Source organism: Misgurnus anguillicaudatus, chromosome 10 (assembly GCF_027580225.2).
Source record: "Misgurnus anguillicaudatus chromosome 10, ASM2758022v2, whole genome shotgun sequence".
NCBI classification, from domain to species: domain Eukaryota; kingdom Metazoa; phylum Chordata; class Actinopteri; order Cypriniformes; family Cobitidae; genus Misgurnus; species Misgurnus anguillicaudatus.
Window position 1 is genome coordinate 6,134,091 of NC_073346.2, and position 15,832 is coordinate 6,149,922.

At 43.6% G+C, this 15,832-nt stretch overlaps 14 non-coding genes across 14 annotated transcripts; all 14 read right to left on the reverse strand.

Annotated features, from left to right (window-relative positions):
- Nucleotides 1-251: 251 nt before the first annotated feature.
- Nucleotides 252-366, reverse strand: LOC129449301 (U5 spliceosomal RNA). The gene has a single exon (XR_008646056.1). It is a non-coding gene; the product is annotated as a U5 spliceosomal RNA (small nuclear RNA).
- Nucleotides 367-1,291: 925 nt separating this feature from the next.
- Nucleotides 1,292-1,363, reverse strand: trnag-ucc (transfer RNA glycine (anticodon UCC)). Its single transcript has one exon. It is a non-coding gene; the product is annotated as a tRNA-Gly (tRNA).
- A 1,122-nt stretch (nt 1,364-2,485) lies between these two features.
- LOC129449302 (U5 spliceosomal RNA) lies at nt 2,486-2,600 on the reverse strand. Its single transcript, XR_008646057.2, has one exon. It is a non-coding gene; the product is annotated as a U5 spliceosomal RNA (small nuclear RNA).
- Nucleotides 2,601-3,525: 925 nt separating this feature from the next.
- Nucleotides 3,526-3,597, reverse strand: trnag-ucc (transfer RNA glycine (anticodon UCC)). The gene has a single exon. It is a non-coding gene; the product is annotated as a tRNA-Gly (tRNA).
- Nucleotides 3,598-4,713: 1,116 nt separating this feature from the next.
- LOC129449303 (U5 spliceosomal RNA) lies at nt 4,714-4,828 on the reverse strand. The gene has a single exon (XR_008646058.1). It is a non-coding gene; the product is annotated as a U5 spliceosomal RNA (small nuclear RNA).
- A 924-nt stretch (nt 4,829-5,752) lies between these two features.
- On the reverse strand, nt 5,753-5,824 carry trnag-ucc (transfer RNA glycine (anticodon UCC)). The gene has a single exon. It is a non-coding gene; the product is annotated as a tRNA-Gly (tRNA).
- A 1,124-nt stretch (nt 5,825-6,948) lies between these two features.
- LOC141367433 (U5 spliceosomal RNA) lies at nt 6,949-7,063 on the reverse strand. The gene has a single exon (XR_012371785.1). It is a non-coding gene; the product is annotated as a U5 spliceosomal RNA (small nuclear RNA).
- A 1,657-nt stretch (nt 7,064-8,720) lies between these two features.
- Nucleotides 8,721-8,835, reverse strand: LOC141367564 (U5 spliceosomal RNA). The gene has a single exon (XR_012371916.1). It is a non-coding gene; the product is annotated as a U5 spliceosomal RNA (small nuclear RNA).
- A 925-nt stretch (nt 8,836-9,760) lies between these two features.
- trnag-ucc (transfer RNA glycine (anticodon UCC)) lies at nt 9,761-9,832 on the reverse strand. Its single transcript has one exon. It is a non-coding gene; the product is annotated as a tRNA-Gly (tRNA).
- Nucleotides 9,833-10,951: 1,119 nt separating this feature from the next.
- Nucleotides 10,952-11,066, reverse strand: LOC141367397 (U5 spliceosomal RNA). The gene has a single exon (XR_012371750.1). It is a non-coding gene; the product is annotated as a U5 spliceosomal RNA (small nuclear RNA).
- Nucleotides 11,067-11,991: 925 nt separating this feature from the next.
- On the reverse strand, nt 11,992-12,063 carry trnag-ucc (transfer RNA glycine (anticodon UCC)). The gene has a single exon. It is a non-coding gene; the product is annotated as a tRNA-Gly (tRNA).
- Nucleotides 12,064-13,182: 1,119 nt separating this feature from the next.
- LOC141367394 (U5 spliceosomal RNA) lies at nt 13,183-13,297 on the reverse strand. Its single transcript, XR_012371747.1, has one exon. It is a non-coding gene; the product is annotated as a U5 spliceosomal RNA (small nuclear RNA).
- A 925-nt stretch (nt 13,298-14,222) lies between these two features.
- Nucleotides 14,223-14,294, reverse strand: trnag-ucc (transfer RNA glycine (anticodon UCC)). Its single transcript has one exon. It is a non-coding gene; the product is annotated as a tRNA-Gly (tRNA).
- Nucleotides 14,295-15,413: 1,119 nt separating this feature from the next.
- On the reverse strand, nt 15,414-15,528 carry LOC141367399 (U5 spliceosomal RNA). The gene has a single exon (XR_012371752.1). It is a non-coding gene; the product is annotated as a U5 spliceosomal RNA (small nuclear RNA).
- Nucleotides 15,529-15,832: the final 304 nt, after the last annotated feature.

Below are 15,832 nucleotides of genomic sequence, written 5' to 3' on the forward strand. Positions count from 1 at the left end.
TCCCCCTAGTGGTGATCCATTGGATTTTCAAAACGTTTCGAAAGAGTTATGACATAATGAAGCCTCGTTTGCTAAAATCACGTGACTTGGCCAGTTTGAAACAAGCTCCGAGCAAATTGATTCAAAACGATAGATTTTGAAAAGTTTCGAATCCTCATAAAGCGGTGCTTCGGAAGCGACCATCGTTTCTGAACACCTCGCGACAAACCAGACCATAATGAAAGATTTTCTGCAATTGACCAAAGATACGCAGCTCTGCTGTGAGCAGAGCACCCAAAAATACAAAAAACTCACAACGTCCTCCTCCACGGAAATCTTTAGTAAAAGGCGAAAGATTTATACGTAGTTGAAGGAAAACTTGAGTTATGTCCAACAAACCTCGACCCAGTGTGCTCCCTGTGCCACACCATAATGTTCAAAAAGGGTAATTTCTGGTTCAGGATCCACCCAGATCCTTCCACCTGGGAGGAGCAAAAGAGGTAGAAATACGTTCCTGCGCAAAATAAAGACACAGGCACAGGCTACTAACATGTCACAGTGTGATCTTTTGCTGAGAGGTTTTGGGGAATGAAACTCTGTGCACATTACACCGAGGATGCACCGGCACAGGTTATGTCCAATCTCCATCCCATTAATTTCCATAGCCTCTAGGGAAAAAAAGGAAAAAGAAAGGGCCCCAACAGAAGAACAAGGTCTAAGACCTTCAGCTTAATAGATCATTTTCACTTCAAAAATTCTTTTTGGGATTATGATAGCTGGTGTTAGGGCAGGGTGTAGTTTATGTTTAATTAATTTCAGGTAAATAGTAAAAAAGCAAGGGGATGGATTGAGGTTCAGAATGGGGTAGGGTTGTCCTTTTAAAGTACCAATCTAAGGGGTTTACTGATTTTGGGGTAAGGAAGGTAGTTGGCTGGGGCAGTAGCAAGGAATGTTTTTTAAAAAAGGAGGTAAGGAAACTTTTTAAAATATAAACAAGCAGACAAAATAAACAAAAATACGGGGGGAATAAGCAGGAAGGCTGTCCTCACAAATGGGGAGCGTGTGTTATTTGCTGCGTTCTGGATTGGGGGTCCGGCTCGACGACTCATCCTGGGCGTAAGATCCTCGTTAGTATAGTGGACAGTATCTCCGCCTGTCACGCGGAAGACCGGGGTTCGATTCCCCGACGGGGAGATCTCCTTTTCGTTTGACTTCTCAAACAACTTGCACGAGCCACCTTTACGCATCAAAATCGGCTGAAGAAGTGCGCTGCGTTGCTCTCGTTCTCACGATGGGGTCGAGCAAAAAGCAATGCGTTGGCCGGGAATCGAACCCGGGTCAACTGCTTGGAAGGCAGCTATGCTCACCACTATACCACCAACACAGGCAGAAAGGTGTTGCTCAACAGGACCTGTGAATGTCCTGAACCAACTGTTGTTTTAGAGCTGCACTGAATTGATCACGGATTCAGTCGATTCCCTTCCACGCCTCCTGCTGGTGTCTGTAACTTGATAACCACAGAATCCCAAGAGTACTCTTTCGAAGGGGAGATTGGCCGGCGTGATGCCCGTGCGAGAGAGAGGAGTCCTTGTTAGTATAGTGGACAGTATCTCCGCCTGTCACGCGGGAGACCGGGGTTCGATTCCCCGACGGGGAGGTTGCTTTGTTTCTGGACTGCCGATTGAAATGCAAGAGTTACGGCACGAGCTGAGCGCTGCTGTTCGTTTGCCGATTTCGCACCTCTCGCCGTCCCTATGTTGGAGTCACAAGTCGCCTTTGTTTAAAGCCACTGAACACCGGTGATGGGAGAAAGGAAACTTTTCGAAGCTTCGAATCGATTGAACCAATCGCTTCGGAAATTGATTCAGTTCTTCGAAGCGTTCGAAACACCACACTCGCTGGCGACACCTGCTGGTCAAAATAGTGTTAAAGCAGATCTTTCCAAACATTTTACACTTTATTTTACAAAATAATAGCAAGATTTGTATTAAAACATGTTTAAAAAATTATTTAACCTTATTAAGACATAATTAAAAGTGTATTGTGTGTTTTTCAGTTGTATTTAGGGCAAACAAATCATTAAAACCATCTCCCCTTTTAATTATGCACATTTTTGTCATTAAATCTGTCTATAAACAAAAAGTAAACAAAATGGTAGTGTTACTAGCCAGAAGGATGCATGTTTTATGAACTTGCGTAATAAGACTGACCCGAGTTTACCTTACCATATGAGACATTGGTCATTTGTGACCAACTCCCCCTAGTGGTGATCCATTGGATTTTCAAAACGTTTCGAAAGAGTTATGACATAATGAAGCCTCGTTTGCTAAAATCACGTGACTTGGCCAGTTTGAAACAAGCTCCGAGCAAATTGATTCAAAACGATAGATTTTGAAAAGTTTCGAAGCCTCATAAAGCAGTACTTCGGAAGCGACCATCGTTTCTGAACACCTCGCGACAAACCAGACCATAATGAAAGATTTTCTGCAATTGACCAAAGATACGCAGCTCTGCTGTGAGCAGAGCACCCAAAAATACAAAAAACTCACAACGTCCTCCTCCACGGAAATCTTTAGTAAAAGGCGAAAGATTTATACGTAGTTGAAGAAAAACTTGAGTTATGTCCAACAAACCTCGACCCAGTGTGCTCCCTGTGCCACACCATAATGTTCAAAAAGGGTAATTTCTGGTTCAGGATCCACCCAGATCCTTCCACCTGGGAGGAGCAAAAGAGGTAGAAATACGTTCCTGCGCAAAATAAAGACACAGGCACAGGCTACTAACATGTCACAGTGTGATCTTTTGCTGAGAGGTTTTGGGGAATGAAACTCTGTGCACATTACACAGAGGATGCACCGGCACAGGTTATCTCCAATCTCCATCCCATTAATTTCCATAGCCTCTAGGGAAAAAAAGGAAAAAGAAAGGGCCCCAACAGAAGAACAAGGTCTAAGACCTTCAGCTTAATAGATCATTTTCACTTCAAAAATTCTTTTTGGGATTATGATAGCTGGTGTTAGGGCAGGGTGTAGTTTATGTTTAATTTATTTCAGGTAAATAGTAAAAAAGCAAGGGGATGGATTGAGGTTCAGAATGGGGTAGGGTTGTCCTTTTAAAGTACCGATCTAAGGGGTTTACTGATTTTGGGGTAAGGAAGGTAGTTGGCTGGGGCAGTAGCAGGGAATGTTTTTTAAAAAAGGAGGTAAGGAAACTTTTTAAAATATAAACAAGCAGACAAAATAAACAAAAATACGGGGGGAATAAGCAGGAAGGCTGTCCTCACAAATGGGGAGCGTGTGTTATTTGCTGCGTTCTGGATTGGGGATTCGGCTCGACGACTCTCCCTGGGCGTAAGATCCTTGTTAGTATAGTAGACAGTAACTCCGCCTGTCACGCGGAAGACCGGGGTTCGATTCCCCGACGGGGAGATCTCCTTTTCGTTTGACTTCTCAAACAACTTGCACGAGCCACCTTTACGCATCAAAATCGGCTGAAGAAGTGCGCTGCGTTGCTCTCGTTCTCACGATGGGGTCGAGCAAAAAGCAATGCGTTGGCCGGGAATCGAACCCGGGTCAACTGCTTGGAAGGCAGCTATGCTCACCACTATACCACCAACGCAGGCAGAAAGGTGTTGCTCAACAGGACCTGTGAATGTCCTGAACCAACTGTTGTTTTAGAGCTGCACTGAATTGATCACGGATTCAGTCGATTCCCTTCCACGCCTCCTGCTGGTGTCTGTAACTTGATAACCACAGAATCCCAAGAGTACTCTTTCGAAGGGGAGATTGGCCGGCGTGATGCCCGTGCGAGAGAGAGGAGTCCTCGTTAGTATAGTGGACAGTATCTCCGCCTGTCACGCGGGGGTTCGATTCCCCGACGGGGAGGTTTGCTTTGTTTCTGGACTGCCGATTGAAATGCAAGAGTTACGGCACGAGCTGAGCGCTGCTGTTCGTTTGCCGATTTCGCACCTCTCGCCGTCCCTATGTTGGAGTCACAAGTCGCCTTTGTTTAAAGCCACTGAACACCGGTGATGGGAGAAAGGAAACTTTTCGAAGCTTCGAATCGATTGAACCAATTGCTTCGGAAATTGATTCAGTTCTTCGAAGCGTTCGAAACACCACACTCGCTGGCGACACCTGCTGGTCAAAATAGTGTTAAAGCAGATCTTTCCAAACATTTTACACTTTATTTTACAAAATAATAGCAAGATTTGTATTAAAACATGTTTAAAAAATTATTTAACCTTATTAAGACATAATTAAAAGTGTATTGTGTGTTTTTCAGTTGTATTTAGGGCAAACAAATCATTAAAACCATCTCCCCTTTTAATTATGCACATTTTTGTCATTAAATCTGTCTATAAACAAAAAGTAAACAAAATGGTAGTGTTACTAGCCAGAAGGATGCATGTTTTATGAACTTGCGTAATAAGACTGACCCGAGTTTACCTTACCATATGAGACATTGGTCATTTGTGACCAACTCCCCCTAGTGGTGATCCATTGGATTTTCAAAACGTTTCGAAAGAGTTATGACATAATGAAGCCTCGTTTGCTAAAATCACGTGACTTGGCCAGTTTGAAACAAGCTCCGAGCAAATTGATTCAAAACGATAGATTTTGAAAAGTTACGAAGCCTCATAAAGCGGTGCTTCGGAAGCGACCATCGTTTCTGAACACCTCGCGACAAACCAGACCATAATGAAAGATTTTCTGCAATTAACCAAAGATACGCAGCTCTGCTGTGAGCAGAGCACCCAAAAATACAAAAAACTCACAACGTCCTCCTCCACGGAAATCTTTAGTAAAAGGCGAAAGATTTATACGTAGTTGAAGGAAAACTTGAGTTATGTCCAACAAACCTCGACCCAGTGTGCTCCCTGTGCCACACCATAATGTTCAAAAAGGGTAATTTCTGGTTCAGGATCCACCCAGATCCTTCCACCTGGGAGGAGCAAAAGAGGTAGAAATACGTTCCTGCGCAAAATAAAGACACAGGCACAGGCTACTAACATGTCACAGTGTGATCTTTTGCTGAGAGGTTTTGGGGAATGAAACTCTGCGCACATTACACAGAGGATGCACCGGCACAGGTTATCTCCAATCTCCATCCCATTAATTTCCATAGCCTCTAGGGAAAAAAGGAAAAAGAAAGGGCCCCAACAGAAGAACAAGGTCTAAGACCTTCAGCTTAATAGATCATTTTCACTTCAAAAATTCTTTTTGGGATTATGATAGCTGGTGTTAGGGCAGGGTGTAGTTTATGTTTAATTTATTTCAGGTAAATAGTAAAAAAGCAAGGGGATGGATTGAGGTTCAGAATGGGGTAGGGTTGTCCTTTTAAAGTACCGATCTAAGGGGTTTACTGATTTTGGGGTAAGGAAGGTAGTTGGCTGGGGCAGTAGCAGGGAATGTTTTTTAAAAAAGGAGGTAAGGAAACTTTTTAAAATATAAACAAGCAGACAAAATAAACAAAAATACGGGGGGAATAAGCAGGAAGGCTGTCCTCACAAATGGGGAGCGTGTGTTATTTGCTGCGTTCTGGATTGGGGATTCGGCTCGACGACTCACCCTGGGCGTAAGATCCTCGTTAGTATAGTGGACAGTATCTCCGCCTGTCACGCGGAAGACCGGGGTTCGATTCCCCGAAGGGGAGATCTCCTTTTCGTTTGACTTCTCAAACAACTTGCACGAGCCACCTTTACGCATCAAAATCGGCTGAAGAAGTGCGCTGCGTTGCTCTCGTTCTCACGATGGGGTCGAGCAAAAAGCAATGCGTTGGCCGGGAATCGAACCCGGGTCAACTGCTTGGAAGGCAGCTATGCTCACCACTATACCACCAACGCAGGCAGAAAGGGGTTGCTCAACAGGACCTGTGAATGTCCTGAACCAACTGTTGTTTTAGAGCTGCACTAAATTGATCACGGATTCAGTCGATTCCCTTCCACGCCTCCTGCTGGTGTCTGTAACTTGATAACCACAGAATCCCAAGAGTACTCTTTCGAAGGGGAGATTGGCCGGCGTGATGCCCGTGCGAGAGAGAGGAGTCCTCGTTAGTATAGTGGACAGTATCTCCGCCTGTCACGCAGAAGACCGGGGTTCGATTCCCCGACCGGGAGGTTTGCTTTGTTTCTGGACTGCCGATTGAAATGCAAGAGTTACGGCACGAGCTGAGCGCTTCTGTTCGTTTGCTGATTTCGCACCTCTCGCCGTCCCTATGTTGGAGTCACAAGTCGCCTTTGTTTAAAGCCACTGAACACTGGTGATGGGAGAAACGAAACTTTTCGAAGCTTCGAATCGATTGAACCAATCGCTTCGGAAATTGATTCAGTTCTTCGAAGCGTTCGAAACACCACACTCGCTGGCGACACCTGCTGGTCAAAATAGTGTTAAAGCAGATCTTTACAAACATTTTACACTTTATTTTACAAAATAATAGCAAGATTTGTATTAAAACATGTTTAAAAAAATTATTTAACCTTATTAAGACATAATTAAAAGTGTATTGTGTGTTTTTCAGTTGTATTTAGGGCAAACAAATCATTAAAACCATCTCCCCTTTTAATTATGCACATTTTTGTCATTAAATCTGTCTATAAACAAAAAGTAAACAAAATGGTAGTGTTACTAGCCAGAAGGATGCATGTTTTATGAACTTGCGTAATAAGACTGACCCGAGTTTACCTTACCATATGAGACATTGGTCATTTGTGACCAACTCCCCCTAGTGGTGATCCATTGGATTTTCAAAACGTTTCGAAAGAGTTATGACATAATGAAGCCTCGTTTGCTAAAATCACGTGACTTGGCCAGTTTGAAACAAGCTCCGAGCAAATTGATTCAAAACGATAGATTTTGAAAAGTTTCGAAGCCTCATAAAGCGGTGCTTCGGAAGCGACCATCGTTTCTGAACACGTCGCGACAAACCAGACCATAATGAAAGATTTTCTGCAATTGACCAAAGTTACGCAGCTCTGCTGTGAGCAGAGCACCCAAAAATACAAAAGACTCACAACGTCCTCCTCCACGGAAATCTTTAGTAAAAGGCGAAAGATTTATACGTAGTTGAAGGAAAACTTGAGTTATGTCCAACAAACCTCGACCCAGTGTGCTCCCTGTGCCACACCATAATGTTCAAAAAGGGTAATTTCTGGTTCAGGATCCACCCAGATCCTTCCACCTGGGAGGAGCAAAAGAGGTAGAAATACGTTCCTGCGCAAAATAAAGACACAGGCACAGGCTACTAACATGTCACAGTGTGATCTTTTGCTGAGAGGTTTTGGGGAATGAAACTCTGTGCACATTACACGGAGGATGCACCGGCACAGGTTATCTCCAATCTCCATCCCATTTATTTCCATAGCCTCTAGGGAAAAAAAGGAAAAAGAAAGGGCCCCAACAGAAGAACAAGGTCTAAGACCTTCAGCTTAATAGATCATTTTCACTTCAAAAATTCTTTTTGGGATTATGATAGCTGGTGTTAGGGCAGGGTGTAGTTTATGGTTAATTTATTTCAGGTAAATAGTAAAAAAGCAAGGGGATGGATTGAGGTTCAGAATGGGGTAGGGTTGTCCTTTTAAAGTACCGATCTAAGGGGTTTACTGATTTTGGGGTAAGGAAGGTAGTTGGCTGGGGCAGTAGCAGGGAATGTTTTTTAAAAAAGGAGGTAAGGAAACTTTTTAAAATATAAACAAGCAGACAAAATAAACAAAAATACGGGGGGAATAAGCAGGAAGGCTGTCCTCACAAATGGGGAGCGTGTGTTATTTGCTGCGTTCTGGATTGGGGATTCGGCTCGACGACTCACCCTGGGCGTAAGATCCTCGTTAGTATAGTGGACAGTATCTCCGCCTGTCACGCGGAAGACCGTGGTTCGATTTCCCGACGGGGAGGTTTGCTTTGTTTCTGGACTGCCGATTGAAATGCAAGAGTTACGGCACGAGCTGAGCGCTGCTGTTCGTTTGCCGATTTCGCACCTCTCGCCGTCCCTATGTTGGAGTCACAAGTCGCCTTTGTTTAAAGCCACTGAACACCGGTGATGGGAGAAAGGAAACTTTTCGAAGCTTCGAATCGATTGAACCAATCGCTTCGGAAATTGATTCAGTTCTTCGAAGCGTTCGAAACACCACACTCGCTGGCGACACCTGCTGGTCAAAATAGTGTTAAAGCAGATCTTTCCAAACATTTTACACTTTATTTTACAAAATAATAGCAAGATTTGTATTAAAACATGTTTAAAAAATTATTTAACCTTATTAAGACATAATTAAAAGTGTATTGTGTGTTTTTCAGTTGTATTTAGGGCAAACAAATCATTAAAACCATCTCCCCTTTTAATTATGCACATTTTTGTCATTAAATCTGTCTATAAACAAAAAGTAAACAAAATGGTAGTGTTACTAGCCAGAAGGATGCATGTTTTATGAACTTGCGTAATAAGACTGACCCGAGTTTACCTTACCATATGAGACATTGGTCATTTGTGACCAACTCCCCCTAGTGGTGATCCATTGGATTTTCAAAACGTTTCGAAAGAGTTATGACATAATGAAGCCTCGTTTGCTAAAATCACGTGACTTGGCCAGTTTGAAACAAGCTCCGAGCAAATTGATTCAAAACGATAGATTTTGAAAAGTTTCGAAGCCTCATAAAGTGGTGCTTCGGATGCGACCATCGATTCTGAACACCTCGCGACAAACCAGACCATAATGAAAGATTTTCTGCAATTGACCAAAGATACGCAGCTCTGCTATGAGCAGAGCACCCAAAAATACAAAAAACTCACAACGTCCTCCTCCACGAAAATCTTTAGTAAAAGGTGAAAGATTTATACGTAGTTGAAGGAAAACTTGAGTTATGTCCAACAAACCTCGACCCAGTGTGCTCCCTGTGCCACACCATAATGTTCAAAAAGGGTAATTTCTGGTTCAGGATCCACCCAGATCCTTCCACCTGGGAGGAGCAAAAGAGGTAGAAATACGTTCCTGCGCAAAATAAAGACACAGGCACAGGCTACTAACATGTCACAGTGTGATCTTTTGCTGAGAGGTTTTGGGGAATGAAACTCTGTGCACATTACACAGAGGATGCACCGGCACAGGTTATCTCCAATCTCCATCCCATTAATTTCCATAGCCTCTAGGGAAAAAAAGGAAAAAGAAAGGGCCCCAACAGAAGAACAAGGTCTAAGACCTTCAGCTTAATAGATCATTTTCACTTTAAAAATTCTTTATGGGATTATGATAGCTGGTGTTAGGGCAGGGTGTAGTTTATGTTTAATTTATTTCAGGTAAATAGTAAAAAAGCAAGGGGATGGATTGAGGTTCAGAATGGGGTAGGGTTGTCCTTTTAAAGTACCGATCTAAGGGGTTTACTGATTTTGGGGTAAGGAAGGTAGTTGGCTGGGGCAGTAGCAGGGAATGTTTTTTAAAAAAGGAGGTAAGGAAACTTTTTAAAATATAAACAAGCAGACAAAATAAACAAAAATACGGGGGGAATAAGCAGGAAGGCTGTCCTCACAAATGGGGAGCGTGTGTTATTTGCTGCGTTCTGGATTGGGGATTCGGCTCGACGACTCACCCTGGGCGTAAGATCCTCGTTAGTATAGTGGACAGTATCTCCGCCTGTCACGCGGAAGACCGGGGTTCGATTCCCCGACGGGGAGATCTCCTTTTCGTTTGACTTCTCAAACAACTTGCACGAGCCACCTTTACGCATCAAAATCGGCTGAAGAAGTGCGCTGCGTTGCTCTCGTTCTCACGATGGGGTCGGGCAAAAAGCAATGCGTTGGCCGGGAATCGAACCCGGGTCAACTGCTTGGAAGGCAGCTATGCTCACCACTATACCACCAACGCAGGCAGAAAGGTGTTGCTCAACAGGACCTGTGAATGTCCTGAACCAACTGTTGTTTTAGAGCTGCACTGAATTGATCACGGATTCAGTCGATTCCCTTCCACGCCTCCTGCTGGTGTCTGTAACTTGATAACCACAGAATCCCAAGAGTACTCTTTCGAAGGGGAGATTGGCCGGCGTGATGCCAGTGCGAGAGAGAGGAGTCCTCGTTAGTATAGTGGACAGTATCTCCGCCTGTCACGCGGAAGACCGGGGTTCGATTCCCCGACGGGGAGTTTTGCTTTGTTTCTGGACTGCCGATTGAAATGCAAGAGTTACGGCGCTGAGCGCTGCTGTTAGTTTGCCGATTTCGCACCTCTCGCCGTCCCTATGTTGGAGTCACAAGTCGCCTTTGTTTAAAGCCACTGAACACCGGTGATGGGAGAAAGGAAACTTTTCGAAGCTTCGAATCGATTGAACCAATCGCTTCGGAAATTGATTCAGTTCTTCGAAGCGTTCGAAACACCACACTCGCTGGCGACACCTGCTGGTCAAAATAGTGTTAAAGCAGATCTTTCCAAACATTTTACACTTTATTTTACAAAATAATAGCAAGATTTGTATTAAAACATGTTTAAAAAATTATTTAACCTTATTAAGACATAATTAAAAGTGTATTGTGTGTTTTTCAGTTGTATTTAGGGCAAACAAATCATTAAAACCATCTCCCCTTTTAATTATGCACATTTTTGTCATTAAATCTGTCTATAAACAAAAAGTAAACAAAATGGTAGTGTTACTAGCCAGAAGGATGCATGTTTTATGAACTTGCGTAATAAGACTGACCCGAGTTTACCTTACCATATGAGACACTGGTCATTTGTGACCAACTCCCCCTAGTGGTGATCCATTGGATTTTCAAAACGTTTCGAAAGAGTTATGACGTAATGAAGCCTCGTTTGCTAAAATCACGTGACTTGGCCAGTTTGAAACAAGCTCCGAGCAAATTGATTCAAAACGATAGATTTTGAAAAGTTTCGAAGCCTCATAAAGCGGTGCTTCGGAAGCGACCATCGTTTCTGAACACCTCGCGACAAACCAGGCCATAATGAAAGATTTTCTGCAATTGACCAAAGTTACGCAGCTCTGCTGTGAGCAGAGCTCCCAAAAATACAAAAAACTCACAACGTCCTCCTCCACGGAAATCTTTAGTAAAAGGCGAAAGATTTATACGTAGTTGAAGGAAAACTTGAGTTATGTCCAACAAACCTCGACCCAGTGTGCTCCCTGTGCCACACCATAATGTTCAAAAAGGGTAATTTCTGGTTCAGGATCCACCCAGACCCTTCCACCTGGGAGGAGCAAAAGAGGTAGAAATACGTTCCTGCGCAAAATAAAGACACAGGCACGGGCTACTAACATGTCACAGTGTGATCTTTTGCTGAGAGGTTTTGGGGAATGAAACTCTGTGCACATTACACAGAGGATGCACCGGCACAGGTTATCTCCAATCTCCATCCCATTGATTTCCATAACCTCTAGGGAAAAAAAGGAAAAAGAAAGGGCCCCAACAGAAGAACAAGGTCTAAGACCTTCAGCTTAATAGATCATTTTCACTTCAAAAATTCTTTTTGGGATTATGATAGCTGGTGTTAGGGCAGGGTGTAGTTTATGGTTAATTTATTTCAGGTAAATAGTAAAAAAGCAAGGGGATGGATTGAGGTTCAGAATGGGGTAGGGTTGTCCTTTTAAAGTACCGATCTAAGGGGTTTACTGATTTTGGGGTAAGGAAGGTAGTTGGCTGGGGCAGTAGCAGGGAATGTTTTTTAAAAAAGGAGGTAAGGAAACTTTTTAAAATATAAACAAGCAGACAAAATAAACAAAAATACGGGGGGAATAAACAGGAAGGCTGTCCTCACAAATGGGGAGCGTGTGTTATTTGCTGCGTTCTGGATTGGGGATTCGGCTCGACGACTCACCCTGGGTGTAAGATCCTCGTTAGTATAGTGGACAGTATCTCCGCCTGTCACGCGGAAGACCGGGGTTCGATTCCCCGACGGGGAGATCTCCTTTTCGTTTGACTTCTCAAACAACTTGCACGAGCCACCTTTACGCATCAAAATCGGCTGAAGAAGTGCGCTGCGTTGCTCTCGTTCTCACGATGGGGTCGGGCAAAAAGCAATGCGTTGGCCGGGAATCGAACCCGGGTCAACTGCTTGGAAGGCAGCTATGCTCACCACTATACCACCAACGCAGGCAGAAAGGTGTTGCTCAACAGGACCTGTGAATGTCCTGAACCAACTGTTGTTTTAGAGCTGCACTGAATTGATCACGGATTCAGTCGATTCCCTTCCACGCCTCCTGCTGGTGTCTGTAACTTGATAACCACAGAATCCCAAGAGTACTCTTTCGAAGGGGAGGTTGGCCGGCGTGATGCCAGTGCGAGAGAGAGGAGTCATCGTTAGTATAGTGGACAGTATCTCCGCCTGTCACGCGGAAGACCGGGGTTCGATTCCCCGACGGGGAGGTTTGCTTTGTTTCTGGACTGCCGATTGAAATGCAAGAGTTACGGCGCTGAGCGCTGCTGTTAGTTTGCCGATTTCACACCTCTCGCCGTCCCTATGTTGGAGTCACAAGTCGCCTTTGTTTAAAGCCACTGAACACCGGTGATGGGAGAAACGAAACTTTTCGAAGCTTCGAATCGATTGAACCAATCGCTTCGGAAATTGATTCAGTTCTTCGAAGCTTTCGAAACACCACACTCGCTGGCGACACCTGCTGGTCAAAATAGTGTTAAAGCAGATCTTTCCAAACATTTTACACTTTATTTTACAAAATAATAGCAAGATTTGTATTAAAACATGTTTAAAAAATTATTTAACCTTATTAAGACATAATTAAAAGTGTATTGTGTGTTTTTCAGTTGTATTTAGGGCAAACAAATCATTAAAACCATCTCCCCTTTTAATTATGCACATTTTTGTCATTAAATCTGTCTATAAACAAAAAGTAAACAAAATGGTAGTGTTACTAGCCAGAAGGATGCATGTTTTATGAACTTGCGTAATAAGACTGACCCGAGTTTACCTTACCATATGAGACACTGGTCATTTGTGACCAACTCCCCCTAGTGGTGATCCATTGGATTTTCAAAACGTTTCGAAAGAGTTATGACGTAATGAAGCCTCGTTTGCTAAAATCACGTGACTTGGCCAGTTTGAAACAAGCTCCGAGCAAATTGATTCAAAACGATAGATTTTGAAAAGTTTCGAAGCCTCATAAAGCGGTGCTTCGGAAGCGACCATCGTTTCTGAACACCTCGCGACAAACCAGGCCATAATGAAAGATTTTCTGCAATTGACCAAAGTTACGCAGCTCTGCTGTGAGCAGAGCTCCCAAAAATACAAAAAACTCACAACGTCCTCCTTCACGGAAATCTTTAGTAAAAGGCGAAAGATTTATACGTAGTTGAAGGAAAACTTGAGTTATGTCCAACAAACCTCGACCCAGTGTGCTCCCTGTGCCACACCATATTGTTCAAAAAGGGTAATTTCTGGTTCAGGATCCACCCAGACCCTTCCACCTGGGAGGAGCAAAAGAGGTAGAAATACGTTCCTGCGCAAAATAAAGACACAGGCACGGGCTACTAACATGTCACAGTGTGATCTTTTGCTGAGAGGTTTTGGGGAATGAAACTCTGTGCACATTACACAGAGGATGCACCGGCACAGGTTATCTCCAATCTCCATCCCATTGATTTCCATAACCTCTAGGGAAAAAAAGGAAAAAGAAAGGGCCCCAACAGAAGAACAAGGTCTAAGACCTTCAGCTTAATAGATCATTTTCACTTCAAAAATTCTTTTTGGGATTATGATAGCTGGTGTTAGGGCAGGGTGTAGTTTATGGTTAATTTATTTCAGGTAAATAGTAAAAAAGCAAGGGGATGGATTGAGGTTCAGAATGGGGTAGGGTTGTCCTTTTAAAGTACCGATCTAAGGGGTTTACTGATTTTGGGGTAAGGAAGGTAGTTGGCTGGGGCAGTAGCAGGGAATGTTTTTTAAAAAAGGAGGTAAGGAAACATTTTAAAATATAAACAAGCAGACAAAATAAACAAAAATACGGGGGGAATAAACAGGAAGGCTGTCCTCACAAATGGGGAGCGTGTGTTATTTGCTGCGTTCTGGATTGGGGATTCGGCTCGACGACTCACCCTGGGCGTAAGATCCTCGTTAGTATAGTGGACAGTATCTCCGCCTGTCACGCGGAAGACCGGGGTTCGATTCCCCGACGGGGAGATCTCCTTTTCGTTTGACTTCTCAAACAACTTGCACGAGCCACCTTTACGCATCAAAATCGGCTGAAGAAGTGCGCTGCGTTGCTCTCGTTCTCACGATGGGGTCGGGCAAAAAGCAATGCGTTGGCCGGGAATCGAACCCGGGTCAACTGCTTGGAAGGCAGCTATGCTCACCACTATACCACCAACGCAGGCAGAAAGGTGTTGCTCAACAGGACCTGTGAATGTCCTGAACCAACTGTTGTTTTAGAGCTGCACTGAATTGATCACGGATTCAGTCGATTCCCTTCCACGCCTCCTGCTGGTGTCTGTAACTTGATAACCACAGAATCCCAAGAGTACTCTTTCGAAGGGGAGGTTGGCCGGCGTGATGCCAGTGCGAGAGAAAGGAGTCCTCGTTAGTATAGTGGACAGTATCTCCGCCTGTCACGCAGAAGACCGGGGTTCGATTCCCCGACGGGGAGGTTTGCTTTGTTTCTGGACTGCCGATTGAAATGCAAGAGTTACGGCGCTGAGCGCTGCTGTTAGTTTGCCGATTTCACACCTCTCGCCGTCCCTATGTTGGAGTCACAAGTCGCCTTTGTTTAAAGCCACTGAACACCGGTGATGGGAGAAACGAAACTTTTCGAAGCTTCGAATCGATTGAACCAATCGCTTCGGAAATTGATTCAGTTCTTCGAAGCGTTCGAAACACCACACTCGCTGGCGACACCTGCTGGTCAAAATAGTGTTAAAGCAGATCTTTCCAAACATTTTACAATTTATTTTACAAAATAATAGCAAGATTTGTATTAAAACATGTTTAAAAAATTATTTAACCTTATTAAGACATAATTAAAAGTGTATTGTGTGTTTTTCAGTTGTATTTAGGGCAAACAAATCATTAAAACCATCTCCCCTTTTAATTATGCACATTTTTGTCATTAAATCTGTCTATAAACAAAAAGTAAACAAAATGGTAGTGTTACTAGCCAGAAGGATGCATGTTTTATGAACTTGCGTAATAAGACTGACCCGAGTTTACCTTACCATATGAGACACTGGTCATTTGTGACCAACTCCCCCTAGTGGTGATCCATTGGATTTTCAAAACGTTTCGAAAGAGTTATGACGTAATGAAGCCTCGTTTGCTAAAATCACGTGACTTGGCCAGTTTGAAACAAGCTCCGAGCAAATTGATTCAAAACGATAGATTTTGAAAAGTTTCAAAGCCTCATAAAGCGGTGCTTCGGAAGCGACCATCGTTTCTGAACACCTCGCGACAAACCAGGCCTTAATGAAAGATTTTCTGCAATTGACCAAAGTTACGCAGCTCTGCTGTGAGCAGAGCACCCAAAAATACAAAAAACTCACAACGTCCTCCTCCACGGAAATCTTTAGTAAAAGGCGAAAGATTTATACGTAGTTGAAGGAAAACTTGAGTTATGTCCAACAAACCTCGACCCAGTGTGCTCCCTGTGCCACACCATAATGTTCAAAAAGGGTAATTTCTGGTTCAGGATCCACCCAGACCCTTCCACCTGGGAGGAGCAAAAGAGGTAGAAATACGTTCCTGCGCAAAATAAAGACACGGGCTACTAACATGTCACAGTGTGATCTTTTGCTGAGAGGTTTTGGGGAATGAAACTCTGTGCACATTACACAGAGGATGCACCGGCACAGGTTATCTCCAATCTCCATCCCATTGATTTCCATAGCCTCTAGGGAAAAAAAGGAAAAAGAAAGGGCC